We start from the raw sequence: 16,566 nt of genomic DNA on the forward strand, positions 1-16,566 counted from the left end.
CCCCTTGCGGGGCTCGCCTCACTGCGCTCACCACACTATATAAAATCAACTCCACGCCGACGTGGATAGTGGGGGTATGAAAAGGTCGGAGGACGCGTACCGCCGCCGCTCGCCACGCTTCGGGTTGGCGTTGATAGTGCTGGTGGCATTAACAATGGTTATTGGGGGCTCACGATTTTTTATCTCATGGATCTCATGCATCTTATGGATGCATAAGATCCATGGGATTAAAAAATCGGGTCCATCGCGTTGATTGTATGCCTTAAGTACCTTAAACTTAAGGCATACAATCAATGAGATGGGCGCCGTGCTAGGAAAGCAGTACCCACATTATATATATATATATATATATATATATATATATATATATATATATATATATAAAAGAAAAAAAGGGGGGCAATTGGGGTGCACTACTGAGAACATACAATGTACCTCCCAATGTTATATCACGATAAAATCACAGATACAATCTGAAATACATTTCCTTATTTTCAGTGTTGATAATATTCGCAATGATTATGCACAGTCCGTTTCAGGATGAATCATGTTTTTTTTTTGATGATTGATATTGATACATTTTATTGCCTTATTCAATGTCCCTATTGTTTTAACAACATTTCCATAACAATTACTTGTCTTTTGCTACATCAGAAATGTAGAAAAGCACGGCTGCATAGTCAGTGAATTGTAAAAACATATAGAAAAACTAATCAGCGGCGTAAATGTAAGGGGACATTACCTTTGAGCCTATTAAGATCTGATCACACGGCTGCGAATTTGCAGGCCGGGCGATTATCAACAGATGTTGCATGCGTACGTATAAATTGCGTGTGCTATACAACTTATCTTATGTGCAACTTGAGTGACCTCTGACTCTGACCCGATGTGCATGGGACTGCGCATCAGGTCGATGCAAATGGATTTCTAAACTTACTGAATAAATAATGTGGATTTAGTATCAAACACCAAAGTAATTGAATATCTGGGAAACAGTGACCACATAGATTGGGATCATCTAAAATACTATGGACACCACATATGGGAGGAGTTCACTAGAACTTAATATAGATATCACTACAGATCCACAATAGGTTTTGCAAAGTCAAAACAAACAAATCACTGGGGCCAGATGGGATTGTTTCCAGGGTTCTAATGGAACTGAGGGAGGAGTTAGCAATTATTCTGTATTACATTTTTGATAAATCATTTTCATCTGGTATGATACCAAAGGACTAGAGAATAGCAGAAATAGTACCAATATTCAAAAAAGGAAAAAGAGATGGCCGTGCAAATGATGGTATCCATGAATTATTGGAGGGGCATAGTATAATCAGTAGTAACCAGTGTGGGTTTTTAAACAATCATTTTTGCCAAACTAACCTAATAAGTTTTTACAAGGAAATCAGCAAGAACCTAGATATGGGGTATGCTGTAGACATGATCTACCTGAACTTGCAAAAAGCCTTTGATACTGTGCCACATAAGAGGTTGATCGACAAAATAGAGGAGTTGGGTCTAGGGATAAATATGTGTAGCCTTTTAAATGTGTAAGAGACCGGCTGCAGGATAGAGAACATAAACTGCATTTTTCAATTGGATACCTGTCCCAAGTGGTACACCACAAGGATCTGTGTTAGGGCTGCTTCTATTTAATATATTCATTATGATATATAGGAGGTAATACTAAGCAAAGTATCCATCTCTACGGATGACACAAAACTGTGCTGGGTGATTAGAATAGACAAAGATGTCTCCACGCTACAGAGGGATTTAAATAATCTAGATAAGTGGGTGGAAAAATGGATCAGGTATACGCTGGCCAGCAACAGTGAAATCCTGCCCAGTGTAAGCCTGCAAATTGCTTGACACGGCTTGTGAAATTTAGCAGGCTCGATGAATAGCTGCAAATCCATTAGCAAGACTCTCACCATCAAATTATTTTTGCGGTATGTGCATTTCTAGGGTAACCCCTTGTCTAGGCAGCAAAGGTTAGTGCATGGCCGCCATTTTCCATCTCACAGTGGCTGGGTGTGACTTTGGGCCTTATTTATATTCATATTGGTCAGATTTGACTGCATGTTCATATGGGTTTTCATATTAGCATTCTCACGGAGGACCGAGGGTGCTTGCACCCACGGCGAACATTCAGTTTACACGGTGAGCAGGGGGCATAGAAGGGCGGGATTTGGTCAATCAGAATAACCCCCTTTATACAGCCATCTGGGACAGTCCCTAAAATGGTCTGGTACATATCAATCAGTGTGTACCCACTATATCATTAAAGGATAGCGCTCATGCAAATATGAAAACCCATATGAACATGCAGTCAAATCTGACAATATTATTAGTGACTGCATGTTGGGTGGGGCCCTAGTGATGTCACTGAAAGATATTGTTCTCGTAGAATTTCGTATAGTGTGTACGGGGCATTAGACCAGTCCAAATTTTTCTTGATGTGAAGAAATAAAAATCACATAAAATAGCCCAAACGTTCCAATATAGGAATTAGTGTTTAGACATGTGCCCCTAATCTATATTTTTTATATGAAAATGATGTACAGTACTTTTTGTAAAAAGTTTCATTGGAGAAGCACATCTACTGTACTTATGTGAGTCCGGTTACTTACCTAAGTTTGGTTTGGGCTGCATGAAAGAGAAAACAAATGGGTTTAGGTAAAAACCAAAACAGTATGGGCCTTCCTGCAGCCTACTCTGCCATTCTGGAAAATGTAGTGCTCATCCTCATCTGTTTACATCCTGTGACAGCTGTCAGCGGGAGAGGGAGAGATTACAGCTTTGACGTGTTGATCGGATCATTCTGGTTATTACCCCGTCCCCGAACCTATTGGGGGGCTGCAATCTCTCCCTCCCTTCCTCTTTGGTGAAAGCTGTCACAGACACCCAGGTGGGAACACCAGCCAAAATGGGCACTAGAGGCTACAGAATGGCATAGTTTTTAAGATACTAATGCTTTGCTTAGCAATTTCCTAGGTTCAAATTGGAGACCTACATATTATGCACTTTAACATCTGCTTATATATAACTTTTATTAGATTTATTGTCCTAGTAGGGGACTATTTTCTGTTGCACACTCCGCTTCCTGGGTCCTGACTAGAAGTTTATTCATGAAACAGGGAATGCTAATTAATTTTGAAACTGCAGCTAACATATGCAATAAAATATATTAAGTTGTGCAGAGGTATAGAAATGTTATCTTGCCAAATTAGTTTTGTTGCAATGTTTACAACAGCCCTAATACATGTATGTGTGTGTATAAAATATCAATGACCAAGCTGACCTCTTCTCACCCTCCTGCATAAAACCATTTATCATCCTAACCTGTTTATGCGAACTTCTTTCCCTTCTGTGTCACCCCTGTCTGTCTAACCCTCCCCTAGAATGTAAGCTTTCACAAGCAGGGCCCTCTCTCCTCATGCGCCTTTCTTAGAATATATAAACCTCTGCCACCCTGATGATTGCTTCAGTGTCCTGTCCCCTAATGCAACTATCCCTATTAACCATGTACTTGTACTAAACTGTCTTGTACTGTAATTCGGTATGTGTTTTTGCTCATAACTATACTCTGTAAAGCGCTGCATATTATGTGTGCGCTACATAAGATACTGTTAATAAATAGATAATATATATCCCAATGAGCTTTGATAACCTAACCCTATAACAAAGGTAAACTATTGGTCACAAAGGAGAATCCTGATGACAGATGTAAAACAAGTGGTCACTGAGGCCATCATCATGCTCTTCACAGTACCACCAACTACCTGAGCAAGAAGGGACTAGTGTTAGGCATGGGGGACCAGAATGAGTGCAGCACATCACAGCCAGTACGCCGGGCCCGGCTTCCTCCCCCCGGCCTAGGATGTGAGTGAGGCCGCCAAAACAGCAGCTTCCTCCTCCTCCTCCTCCCCCCGTCGCGCTCATACAGGAGGGAGGGCGATCCCAGAGTACCGGAGAGGAGGCCGCTCCCGCCCCCAGCACCAGGCCTGAGCCACCGCCGCTGCCGTCGCTTCCTGGTTACCAGCTGCCGTTGTCAGGGAGGGAGGAGAGGGAGAGACGGGTCACGGCGGAGGGTCAAAGGGGAAAGGTCACCCACCCAGCATCCTCCGGGTTGGAAACACAGCCATCTTGGTTCTGCGAGACAAGAAAATTCATGCGGTAAGTGTTATTATTCGCCTGAGCCGTCACCCCCTGCACCCTCCTGGGGCGCCCCGTCCCGCTGCTGCACTGGGGAAGGCTGAGGGGAAGCGCAGGAGCCGGGCGGCCGGGGAGAAAGGGACCCGGGGGAGAGAGGCCCGGGCGGCCGCGACAGCTTTTGTCTGACTCTGGCCGGAGAGGGAGAGAGGGGTTTGAGGGGGTAGGCGTCTGTAGCGCTCAGACGGGCGCCCAGGAGACCCGGTGAATGTGTGGGGAGGGGAAGGCCGCGGGGCCGGAGGAGATGGCATGCTGGGAGTCAGGGGGCAGCTGCGAGGAGAGAAACCGTAAAGCCCGCCGGCTGAGACTGGGCCTCCATGGCTCAGACAGCCGGGGAGAACCCTGGGCGCTCAGTGATGCCTGGCAATGGTGTCCCATTAGGACAAGATGACCATCCCCGTCCTCAGGCCGCACTGTATGGGAGCACCTGGGCCGCACGGGCATCTCGCTGGGCAGCCTTACCTGTCACTGCCAAGCTGCCGGCTCCCCTGCTGTGCCGCTGACTGTATGGGGATGGTAGGGCCCGCAGCTGGGTCCCCCCTCACTCTCATCCTCAGCACATCTCCCTGCCCTGCACTGTTATCCGCAATCTACTGAGGCTCTGACCTGAGTGTGGGGAGCTTGAAATTTTGTCTGTGGCATGAGGAGTGTGGAAGCCTTATTCCCCTCATCATTACATTGTTGTATTGTCCCCCACTCACTGTGATGCCACCCACACTCACTGATCTAGGATTACTGGTACATTAGATGTGCACACCTGTCAGGCATAGGCAAAAGAGATGAGAACCAGGTGTTGGGGGTGATGCATCAGTCCTTGAAGAGAAATAAAGTGAAGTTGCCCAAAGCAACCAATCGGCTTCTATCTGTCATTTCAAAGACTGCTATAAAAATGTCAGAAGCCAATTAGTTGCTTGGGCAACCTCTACACTTTATCTCTCTCAAGGCTTGATTCATCTCCACCTGTCATACATTGTCACGATAACAGTACACATGATGCGCCCCCTGTTAGTGGCATCATCTAGTATCTGCAAATAAGGAGCATTCTTTAAACACTGTAGTTCAGGCACAGTAAAGTGACACCTCAAAATGGGCAGTAAACAATATATTCCTGTGAAAAAAAAAAAATATTCTGATTAAAATAAATACATTTAAGTTTATAAAGGGGGAAAATGTGATGTTTTTTTGCTGGAAATTGTTATTTCATTAAACTTGTTTTTGTACTTACTGAAGAGTGTTGTTCCAAACGCTTCAAGTGATGAAAACATGGCTGTTTATATTCCTAAAGCTGTCCGTAAAGTAGGTTATTTATAAGCGATATGGGCTCTTTTTCATTTGATTGCCACAATCAATAGCATGCAAAGTGCCCAAATCGTATGTGCTTGACAGCAGGTCCTACGTAGGTGTCGCACCGGCTGCAGAAGCAATCTTTTGCATCGCACAGGCAGGCCTGGCTGGGTTCGCATGCAACATATTGGCAGGTATTCAATGCTGTTTGCGAGTGGTGACAGCGAGCAGGGCTTCCTGCTCGCTGTCACCACTCACCCTGACAGCATTCAACACAGCCTCCGCATCCGCCAATTCCCCCTCGCTTCGTTTTTTGAGCGAGGGGGAATTGGCGGATGCGGCTCCAGAAGCAGCGAGACCCGCGGCTAAAAACTGCGAGTTTTCTGCAGCAGCCGCGGGTCTCGCTGTTTTCGGGAATTCTCGCCGTCCTGTGACGGCGAGGATTTCCCCAGTACGTTGAATAGAGCGCAGGGGTTAAACAGCGAGGATCGCTGGTTTTCAGCAATCCTCGCTGTTTAACCCCCTCGCCGGCCACTCGCTGCGGCATTGAATACCCCACATTGTATGCAAAAGGACCGCATTTAAGATATAACATGCAATCCTGCCACCTGGGAAGCCCAGGGTGAGATTATGGGTGACTTTTCCACTTGGAGAAGTTGCCCTACTGTATGGGGGCCTTAACAAATGTTTGGAAGCAGAATGGGTGCTTGCGAGTAGATATCATCTGTAGTGCCTGTTGGCAGAAAGCGCCGATAACTGATGTGGGCAGCGTAAACAATTATAATCTAACATACTATTTTAAAATAGATGTGTGCACACACTGGACCCTTTGCCTCAGCCTGCACTATTTTGAATTAGCAACATGCAGGGTGCATAGCAACTGAAAGCAGCTCAGTTTAGGCGTTTGAGCTGCTTTCAGCTCGAAAGCCACTCAGTGTTTACGGGGCAGGGATGAGTGGTAAGTGTTGATGTATGTTCCCGCATCATCGCTGGCCTGGTATTACCAGCAGATGAGCAAGAGTTGGAGGGCTTTCCAAAAGGTCCTGCTATGGAAAGTCATCCACCCCCCAGGAAAATCTCTAAAACAGGCGAAAAACGCTATGTGTGTATGTAATGAGCATTTTTCAGCCCAGTGATATTCCCCATCATCGTTCTCCATACATGCTGGGCAATAATGCCCAGTGTGTATGGACCATAAGTTTTATCAAATGTCTCTGCTCAGTCTTTTTAAACTGAGGGGTAGATTTATTAAGCTCGGTAAAGAGATAGTGTCTGGTTTTTATCACCGGCCAATCAGCTCCTACCTGTCATTTTTTTCAACCAACTTCGTAACTTCATAGTTAGGAGCTGATTGGCTGGTCATAAAAACCAGACACTTTATCACTTCACCGAGCTTAATAAATCTGCCCCTGGATTAGAAAAATAAGATGGTTGCTGGGTGTGAACACGTATGCACTATTACCTGTACCAGGTTGTCTTAGTTTTGCACAGATTTGTTTTTCCCCTATTATTTTGCAATTGTGCACTTATCACAATTATTTTTATTGAAACATTTCTGCTCTTTTGGTGTCTCATTTATATTTGAATGTGTTGCAGCTCTAGTAATAGCAGTTTCAGCTCAGATAACTGCAGATAAACAAGCTTGTCCATAGATTTCTGTCTGTATTTTGTACTGAACATTTGTAGAAAAATAAAATAACTGTAAAAATGCAAATGGGAGTAATATAAATAGACAAGCTTCTGTTATCCATTTCCCACCTGCAAGCAGTTCTTTTGTTTGTGGCGAAATTATTACGCCTCATATACGCTACCCGATAAAAAAAAAAAAAAAAAAAAAGATATCGCTCACAATTGCCATCCCTTATCATATCTTTGTTTTGTTTTTTTTAATTGAAAAGGTGGGTAGTATGTATGCTCAATATCGTCAACATTGCACGCTCCCGCGCATCATTAGAAAACAACAACCCCCCTCTCGGCTGAACATTCAGAATATCGTTCAGTGTGTATGCACAATATTGTCCACCAGTGGTGCCGCTGATATCGTTAACTATATTGGCTTGGAAAGTGCTCTGCCAGTTATTGGTGCAATACACCATTGTGGTGCTGCCAGAGTAGAGGTGATTTTGGTACTGGCTTAATGATTGTAAATACATGAGGCAAAGTTGGATATTAATCCTGTCACCTTGTGTCAGCATTAGTTATGGTATTTTATGTGTGCTGTCAGAAAGGCTAGCAGGTATATGTATAATCTGTTACTAAGAAACCACATCCTTTATGTCAGACTTAAATTAGTTGTATGTAAAAACTCTCATTAAGAGTCTGAGCATGCGGTACTAGAGAGGTAGTATATCTTTATGTAAATTAATGTATTCTTTTTATTACTTTTTAAAATGTAGAGTAGAAGTATAACTAATTATTGTAAGAAGTGAAAGATCTGGGATGTGTGTTCGAAACTATTCAATTGGCCACAATGAAAACCTGCGGCTAGAGGACTTGAGCTCGCACCCTCTTGAGGTGCAAGCAGAAATGAGACTTGTGCCACAATGCACAATACGGGCAGTATCGCGTCTGCCATTTAAGTCAGGAAATGCGTTTTACCGCATTACTATCCTGGCCATTACTTGCTGTAAACTACCTCTGGTGACTGAAGTGCCGGCGTGATTCCCCTGTGAATTTTTCCTTTTTATGAATGAGACTTCCACTTGTGCTGTGCGATTAAGAGGCGAGCGGAATAAGGGGAATCACTGGAAAGTAAATCTGTTTTCATTTTAACTTACTGAACCATGACAGACAATCCCTAGATCCCTGATGGTTTTTGAGTCCCCCAAAAATATTCAGGATTATAATCACAGGGCAGTAGTATAATAATCCCTGTGGATTAGATCGGGTTCCCGACAGTCATTTACCCGACGTCGGGATCCCAACTGTCAAAATGCCGACAGCCGGGTGCCCGACGGACACCCGCTATTTTCCCTCGTGGGGGTCCACGACCCCCATAGAGGGAGAATAGAATAGGTGGCTCGTGTGGCGAGCGCAGCGAGCCCGCAAGGGGCTTTTTTGCGCTCGCCATGCTGTCTGACTCCGGGCAGTCGGGATCCCGACGTCGGGATAATGTGAGTCCCATACCACACCCGATTAGATCTACTGTATGATGTAGTTGTTTTCTGCCAGGCTGGGGGCACACTGCATGGTGACATCAACACTGTGCAGTGTGCTCCCGCTAATAGGTGAATGTAAGCATCTGTATCATAGACTATCCCTACTGTCTGGTGATAAATTGCTTCAGATAATCGTCTGCTCTGTTTTAAAAGGTGCTCGTGTATAGGAGATGTTTGTTCATCATTTTATAATGTTACTGCAGGAACAGTTGAACAAGTTTGCATGTTAAAGCTGGGTACACACTTTTAGATTAAAGCCCTATACACAGTAAACGAGGACCTGGCGATGGTGGTGGGCTTCCGGCATACGTGCCATTGTCAGTGGGGGAGGTAGCGACTGCCACCTTGGTTAACAAGGTCATCCTCATCTGTACATATTTGGATGAAGGAGGAGGGTTCCTTAACGACTCACGGGAGTGTATTGAGTGTAAACTGTAGACGATATTGTGAACAATATCACTCAAAGCCCCCATATCGTCTAGTGTGTATGGGGCTTAACTGTCCAATCTGGGTGTTTGAAATGAAGGAGGATGATGATGATGATGATGATGATGATGATAATAATAGTATTTAGGAATAAATGAATTTCAACCATTTGCACCAAAATGCTGGAAAACGGACACAAACTGTTGTAGCATGTCTGATCCGTCCTGTGCGCATCGGATCGAACCCGGAGATCAGACGTGCTGCACTTATGATCTCCAGGCGGCAGGGAGTGGGGATCACATGCGATACATCGCATGCAAAAGGGTCCCAGGCAGCTCAACGGAAATTGGATGTGATGTCTTCCGTAGGAGAAGTCGCCCAGTGTATGTGGACCTTTAGGCCCATACACACTGGGTGATTTTGAGTAAAAGCAGCTCTCTTTTACTGTTTGAGCAGCTTTCATTCAAAAGCCACCCAGTGTGTATGCCCCATCGTTGAGCGCTTATGTGCCTCATCGCCGGCCACCACCAATAATCTGCTGGTATTAACAGCCGAGTGGGTGACTGTCCATAGCATCGTGAACATCGCTGGGCCGGGCAATAATCGATAAGTGTGTATGCATTGAGCAATTTTCAGCCCCGTGAGTTTCACATAGTCGCTCTGCATACATGCTGAGCAAAAATGCCCAGTGTGTATGCATTTTAAAACTGTGTACCCAGTAACACTCTGCGGAATTGGAGGAGGAGGTGCAAGCTATACTTCTGTTTTTGTGTGTTTACAATTCTGTCCTGTGAATCCAAGGATTGAGGGTTTTTTTTAAATTGTTGTTTTTTTTTTTTTTAAATTGCTAATCAAAAAATGAGGCAGTGTTGGCTTCTATAACCAGTACTAAATGAATAGCTTTTGCTGCATTTCTTTAACATATTTGTAATTTGATCAAATATTTTAAACCATATTGCTGTATGCTAGGTAGTGTTATTACTTGATAATTCTGTTTTTGTCTCTGTTCATGATAATGCAATTTATGTTATTGCAGTCACAGTTCCTGACTAAAGTGGCAGGTACTATTGTTTGCTGCTGGGCACAAGTGCAGTGGATACTAATCACTTAAGCTGTGTACACACGGTGCGATCTGGTCACAGGGATTTTGGCTTAAAATCGCTCAGCAATATATTGCTCAGTGTACAATTTTTAAAAGAGACCAGCGATTTTGGCTGAAAATTGCAAGCTATTCTGTCTCTACCTCATTTTGACTAGAAATCGCTGGTGAACATTGCATTGTGCACCAGCGACCAGCGATTTTTAGCCAGAATCGGAGGAGCAAGCCCCAGCGTCCATGAAGGGCTGGCCGTGGGAGCACGCACCCGGCTGGACATGAAATCACTGGCAATATGGTCGCTGAGCGCTGATTTCAGCCATAATCGCCCCAGTGTGTACACAGCTTTACCGAGAAATATGTTGAGTTGTGAGTTGAATTCCGCTCAAATTTGGTCCATTGGTCATCTCAGGCTAATCATGCCGAGCTTCTGGGTGCCTTTTTACGCGGGAGAAGCGTTTTGATGCTCCTTATCCGCTATAAGTGATAAACTACTGTAGCACTATTTCCCAGCAGCTGTAGATACTTTAGAATGGGGTTGCGACCACAACAAAACAATTGAAATCCCCCTATGTGTGTGTGTTGAAATTTGTTTTAAATGTGGATAAGTTATCTTCTATTTACATGTTAACTCATTTATCCTCTTTCTCATGTGGACCGTTTTCTAGCACAGTGGTTACTTTTGTTCTGTTCACCTGTGTTTACACCATATTTTATGCTTCTTCCTCATAGGAAGAAATGTAATAATGTAAATTACATCACTGCTTTTCAGTCTCGTTCCATTTAATTGGGTATGCTGTTTGCAGCATTGGATTTTAATCCAGTGCATGTTTTTAGATCTCCTCAGTCTTATGTAACTGTATTTGTGTGGAGATCCACAAAACATGGTTAATGAGGCCTGAAGAAGGGATTGAGAGCAAATGTAGATGGCATACATGATTAATTCAAAATGAAGGGACATGCAGGCAAGTGATTAAGAAGCAGCATTTTAAATGTGGTGCTTACCCTCTGCTGCATGTATACAAAAATAAACGTCTGAAAGTAGCGTTTTAGTGTATGAGCACTAATAATGACAGACCAATCATTTGTCCATGCAGGAGTGATTAAGCACTGCAGTATAATCCGCTGTCTAAAATGTCCCTTTTTGGGGTTGGTTAAACCCCCATGCAGTATAATGAATGTATGCCACTGGAGATATATATATATATATATATATATATATATATATATATATATATATATATATATATATATATATATATATATATATATATATATATATATATATATATATATATATATATATTTATTATTTTTTTCCAGTGTGTCACAGTACACGTTTATTTCATGACATATTTCTGTATGAATAACCTGGCTTTTGAGCTATATTTTTAATCAGATTAATGTTGCCAAAGTGTACACATGGGATTTTTCTGTTGCTGAAGTAACCAACTTTTATGGGCAATGGAAAACGACTCATGGGAATTGTCAATAGTGGTAACACCCAACTAAAATGACTTAGGAATGCTTATATCGGCGGCACATTAATAATGCAGCTAGTTCCATTTTAACTTACACCTCATTGGGATCTGCAAATTGAGTGATATCGGTACTCTAGAATACATGAAATGTGTGCAGCCACACATTGTGACCCAACATCACCTCATTAAATATGCCTTTAGTATTAATCTAGTTTACAGGGCTTCACATGGCCAACCTGAGTATGCCAAGGTCTGACAGGGTCTAGCAAAGGTACCTCCAATCTTAACAAAGCTTTCTCATATTCCTATTGTGTTACTATTTACCTTAGGACTACACTGTTCTCTTCTAATGTAGGGTACACACCAGGACGACCCGCTCACGATGTGCACCGTGAGCGGGTCCGATCTGATGGCGACCCGCACCCGGCTGTATGGTCGTCATTGAGATCCTACCTGCAGCAGGTAGGATCTCAATAACGACCGACCGACCCGCGGGACCGCGCATCGGATCGGTATCGGTCCACACCAGGTCAGAAAAGGGCCCAATCAGCACACAATCTACATCCAATTGGTCGGAATTGGATCTAGATTGTGGGGATCGGGCCCTAGTCGTCCTGGTGTGTACCCAGCATAACTTTCAAAAGTAGAATGACAGAAAAAACCTTTTGAAAGCACTCCTTTAGGTATATTAAATGTGTGCTTACCTCATGTGTCTTTTCTATTTATTTTTGCTAGTTACTATCTTAATATTGGTAGAAAAAATGTCAGAATACAACAGCAATAAGCATATATTGCTTTGGTTCTCTTTATCTGTAAATTTGGGCAATCTCATTGAAGTGGCAAGCCTTAATAATAGGTACCCTACTGGAATCAATGCTCAGGCTTCACTATTGCGTCCTTTATCATAATATTACAACACACAAGTCAGAAGTAAAATTTCTTTGTTACAGGTGTTTTGGGTGAGAACTTGGTTGTACATGTTAATGCTGCAATCCACAAAGCATACATTTCATTTTCTCTAGGTGAGATATATGACAAACATCACACCATCTTAGAACACCCATTTTCACACAGCCTCAATCTTACCACTTACTTTCCATACTTCCAGGTGTAGGTGTATAAGTGGAACTGTGCCTAATTCAGACTTGAATGCAGGGAAAAATTTGCCCACTGCAGGTGGGGTAAATGTTACATGTAAACATGTGGGGCCGTGCATTGCTATTGCTATGCTCCCTGCACATGGAGTCTTGTAGGGGCATTATCTAAGCGACCTAGTGAGATCGCTACGTGTGTAGGCCCCATTAGATTTGGGTGAAGTGTGTTCAAACTGAAATCTAAATTGCAGTTTAAAAATAAAGCAGCCAATATTTACCCTGCACAGAAACAAAATAAATCGCCCAAATCTAACTCTCTATGTACGTGCTACATCTGCCCCACCTGCAGTGTACATGGTTTTGCCCATTTTGAGAACAAATTTGGACTGAATTAGGTCTGCAATTTATTGCATGTAAAGAAATCCTGGGGAGCTGGTAGCAGCAGGTTCCAGGCAGCATGGTCCGAGCGGTGGTTGGAGCACATAGTGGCATTTTCCGGGTGGCGGAGTGGGAATCTGCTCCTGAATTTGCCAGCAAGATATTAGCTAAGAGAATTCTCTCGCCAATCAGCTTCCAACCAGTGGTTTTAAAAGATTATTTGACATTCAGTAGCCGCTTCCCGCTCCGCTGTCCGGCAAATGCTATATCGAGCTCCCCTCCGCCGCTCAGACCCCACTGCTGCACATAGGTGTGTGCCATCAGGGCTTCACTGCTGGCGCACACCTACGGATCGGACCCAATCTGTTGGATTCGGACCCATTAGTGGCACATCGCGGGTGCTTTTATAGCACCCGTGATGTGCCACTAATGGGTCCGATCCAACAGATTAAACCTGCAGCAGGTTCAATCTGTAGGGTCGGTTGGGATGTCAAACACACCTGATTTGGGCTGATTTCTCGGCCCGATCCGGCAGATGCCATGCTGCTGAATGCAGCACAGCTGCATATTCCATCGCTCCCTGCATTTGTAAGTATGTATGCACTTGCTGATGCAGGTTCCCCATTGCCTCCGCAATGCCGAGCGGGTACACATAGTCTGCTGTGTACCCTGCTTTAGGACCAACTCTCATGTAACAGAATCTAGTAATTGTAAACACCAATTTCACATATCCAATCACTTAACAAACACATGCCTGGGGTATTTATTAATCTTGCTGAAATAATACTTGCCATGTACAATTATTATGCCTGATTCAATTAACTGCAGTAAACTGCAGCTTGACTTAGGGGGTTATTCTGGTTGATTTGCTCGGGTGCAAATTCAAACCCACCCTGTGAATGGTGGTAGGCCGGGTACGTTTGCCCAGCATACTGAGGGATGTTTTACATAGACATCCATTCGCAGGCCAGGGGGAACTTCCCACATCTATCGATGGTTGCCGACCATTGAAAGATGTGGTGCATGCACGCATATATAAAGTGACTCTCAGGTCACTCAGATATTTGTGCACTTTTGGGCTGAAATGGGCGGGCAGCTGACATCCGGTAATGTCAGATGTTTGCCCACGTCACCAGGCGATGTCCATGGGAATGCTCAGTGTTTCATGGGAACACCATGGGTGAGGCCTCCCACCCGCAATGTTTGGTGCATGCACCCGGCGAACAGTTTGTTCGCCATGGCCACATGCACCCTGCATCTGGAAATGCCCAGAAAAGCGTCTGCGCAGACACAAAACATTGGCCCCGTGCGAACAGACCAGAATAAGGTCCTTAATCGGCATACCGCACTGTAAATTTGCTTGCTACACATAAGCAAACTCCCACTAGTAACCACTGCTGTCGCACAGTAAGTGTTGGAAAAATTGGGAAAATCAGGCTCTATCCTGAAAAAAGTGCAAATTAATATCGGATAGCAGTATAAAAGTCTATTAGTAGCCAAAGTATATGGGGTTCTACAAAGGTGTCAGCTGATTTTTGCATCTTTATTGACAGTGAAAAAAATTCTAGAAGGCAAATGGTTTTTATGCAAATTACATTCTCTATCTCAGTGGTTCTCAGTCCTCAGGACACCCCCCCCCCCCCCCCCCCCCCACCCAACAGTTCACGTTTTCCAGGGAACTCTGCAGGTGCCCACATTCGATAACACATTTTAAAAGATCCACATGTGGGGCTAATTACTTCACTTCTGTGTGGAGACCTGGAAAATGTGAACTGTTGGGGGGTCCTGAGGACCACTGCTCTATCTGAATATGAGAGGGGGGATATAGGACCTTTTCACCTGCACACAGGCTGCGAACAATCATGTTGTTGATTAACATGTTTATACTTATGGGGGCCTGATTCTGGTTCACTTGCAAAAGCAAATTCTCTCTAATGCAGGGCTTGACAAATTTATTTAAAATCTAGGAGCCAGGATCAAAATTTAGGAGCCAGATTAAATAATAAGAGGGACAGTACATGCCGAAGGCTCGCACCCAAAATTTGCACGTGCCATAATGCCCATTACACGTTCTATCAAACACTGGAATGCCAATTACATATCATACCACACGCAGTAATGGTTTTACATATTATCCCACATAAGTGGAGCTTACCTACATGCTTATTGCTATGTATTTTGATGCCTGATGCCAGGAGTAACATGCTCTTTGCCAGGGGTTGCATGCTGGAAGCCATGTAGCCCCACTAGTACAGCAGCAATAAGCGGTGGCACTGGTGGGGCTCCGCAGTGCCCTGGACAAGTGGAGATGCGGCTGCAGGGCCGGGGGGAAAGACCTGCATCCCGATGGGGTACTTTTGGCAGGTGGTGGAGGGGGCTAAGCCCCTGCATGAAAAGTAGGTAGCCACTAGTCTGACAGGAGGGGGAGGCAGGGGTCAGGCACTGCAGGTTGCTGGTGTGACAGGAGGGGAAGCATGTGCGCCCCCCCATCACCACGCAGGGCACATTATTCCAACAACCCCCCCATGTTGGCTGATAGCGGAGGGTAATTACATAATTACAAGTGTGCACAGTTAAAGTGCACACTTATTTGAACTATGGGCACACAGACATAGAAGTTAGCATATATAATGGGCCACTATATATTCGGCACACTCACCAATGTAGGAGACAGTCTCTCGCTACGAGTTCTCACTGCTGTGGCTCCTGCCTTTTGCCCTTTCTCACACCGCTGTATAAATAAAAGGCTCCCCTCTCAGTAGATGCATGCAGTGGTAGGGCTTGCATTCACGGAGCAGGCAGTACAGCAGCACTTTATTCACTGCTGCTGTCGATCTAATATGTTAAGTGTCTGATTGTGTGTCTCTGAAACACTGCCATCTGTTGGCAGCCAGTAAAATTACATCTTTCTCTCTTACACATGAACAAACACAGAGGCCATCACAAGGTAGCAGACTAGCTTTTACTTTCCTATATAAGGTACATTACAGGTCATTATGATGAATAAAAATGTTTGCTTGGCAATTTTCACACCTATTTTATCAAATTCATTTGGGACTCAGAGGGTTTAGACCAGGGGTGGCCAGACTTTTGTAACCCGGGATCTACTCTTTGTACACTTACTTACTGGGGATCTAGCGGGATCTCTCCCTGTGCAAAATACCCCCCCCAACAAAAAAAATAATTCACATTATGCCCCACAGAATGAGCCAAAATTAGCTTCATGCCCCATGGAATGAGCCAAAATTAGCTTTATGCCCCACGCAATGAGCCAAAATTAGCTTTATGCCCCACGCAATGAGCCAAAATGAGCAGTATGTCCCACAAAATGAGCTAAATTTCATATAATTTTGCCACAAATTACACAAAATTCTGTTTTGCGGTAAGAGGGGGAGGGGGTCTACTCACAAATGTAAGTACATTCCATTTGCCGCCTG

At 44.1% G+C, this 16,566-nt stretch overlaps 1 protein-coding gene across 3 annotated transcripts in view; it reads left to right on the forward strand.

The window, feature by feature from the left end:
* The first annotated feature begins 3,890 nt into the window (after window positions 1-3,890).
* The window catches only part of CNOT2 (CCR4-NOT transcription complex subunit 2), a 73,039-nt gene continuing 60,363 nt past the window's right edge, over window positions 3,891-16,566 (forward strand). Inside the window, exon 1 of one of the 3 annotated variants that reach the window (XM_083182539.1) lies at window positions 3,891-4,176. The gene's annotated coding sequence lies outside the window, so the exon portion shown is untranslated. The remainder of the gene's footprint in view (window positions 4,177-16,566) is intronic. The other 2 variants (XM_083182538.1, XM_083182537.1) reach the window with 2 other exon arrangements.

Source organism: Crinia signifera, chromosome 4 (genome assembly GCF_055691185.1).
Source record: "Crinia signifera chromosome 4, ASM5569118v1, whole genome shotgun sequence".
Taxonomy (NCBI): Eukaryota; Metazoa; Chordata; class Amphibia; order Anura; family Myobatrachidae; genus Crinia; species Crinia signifera.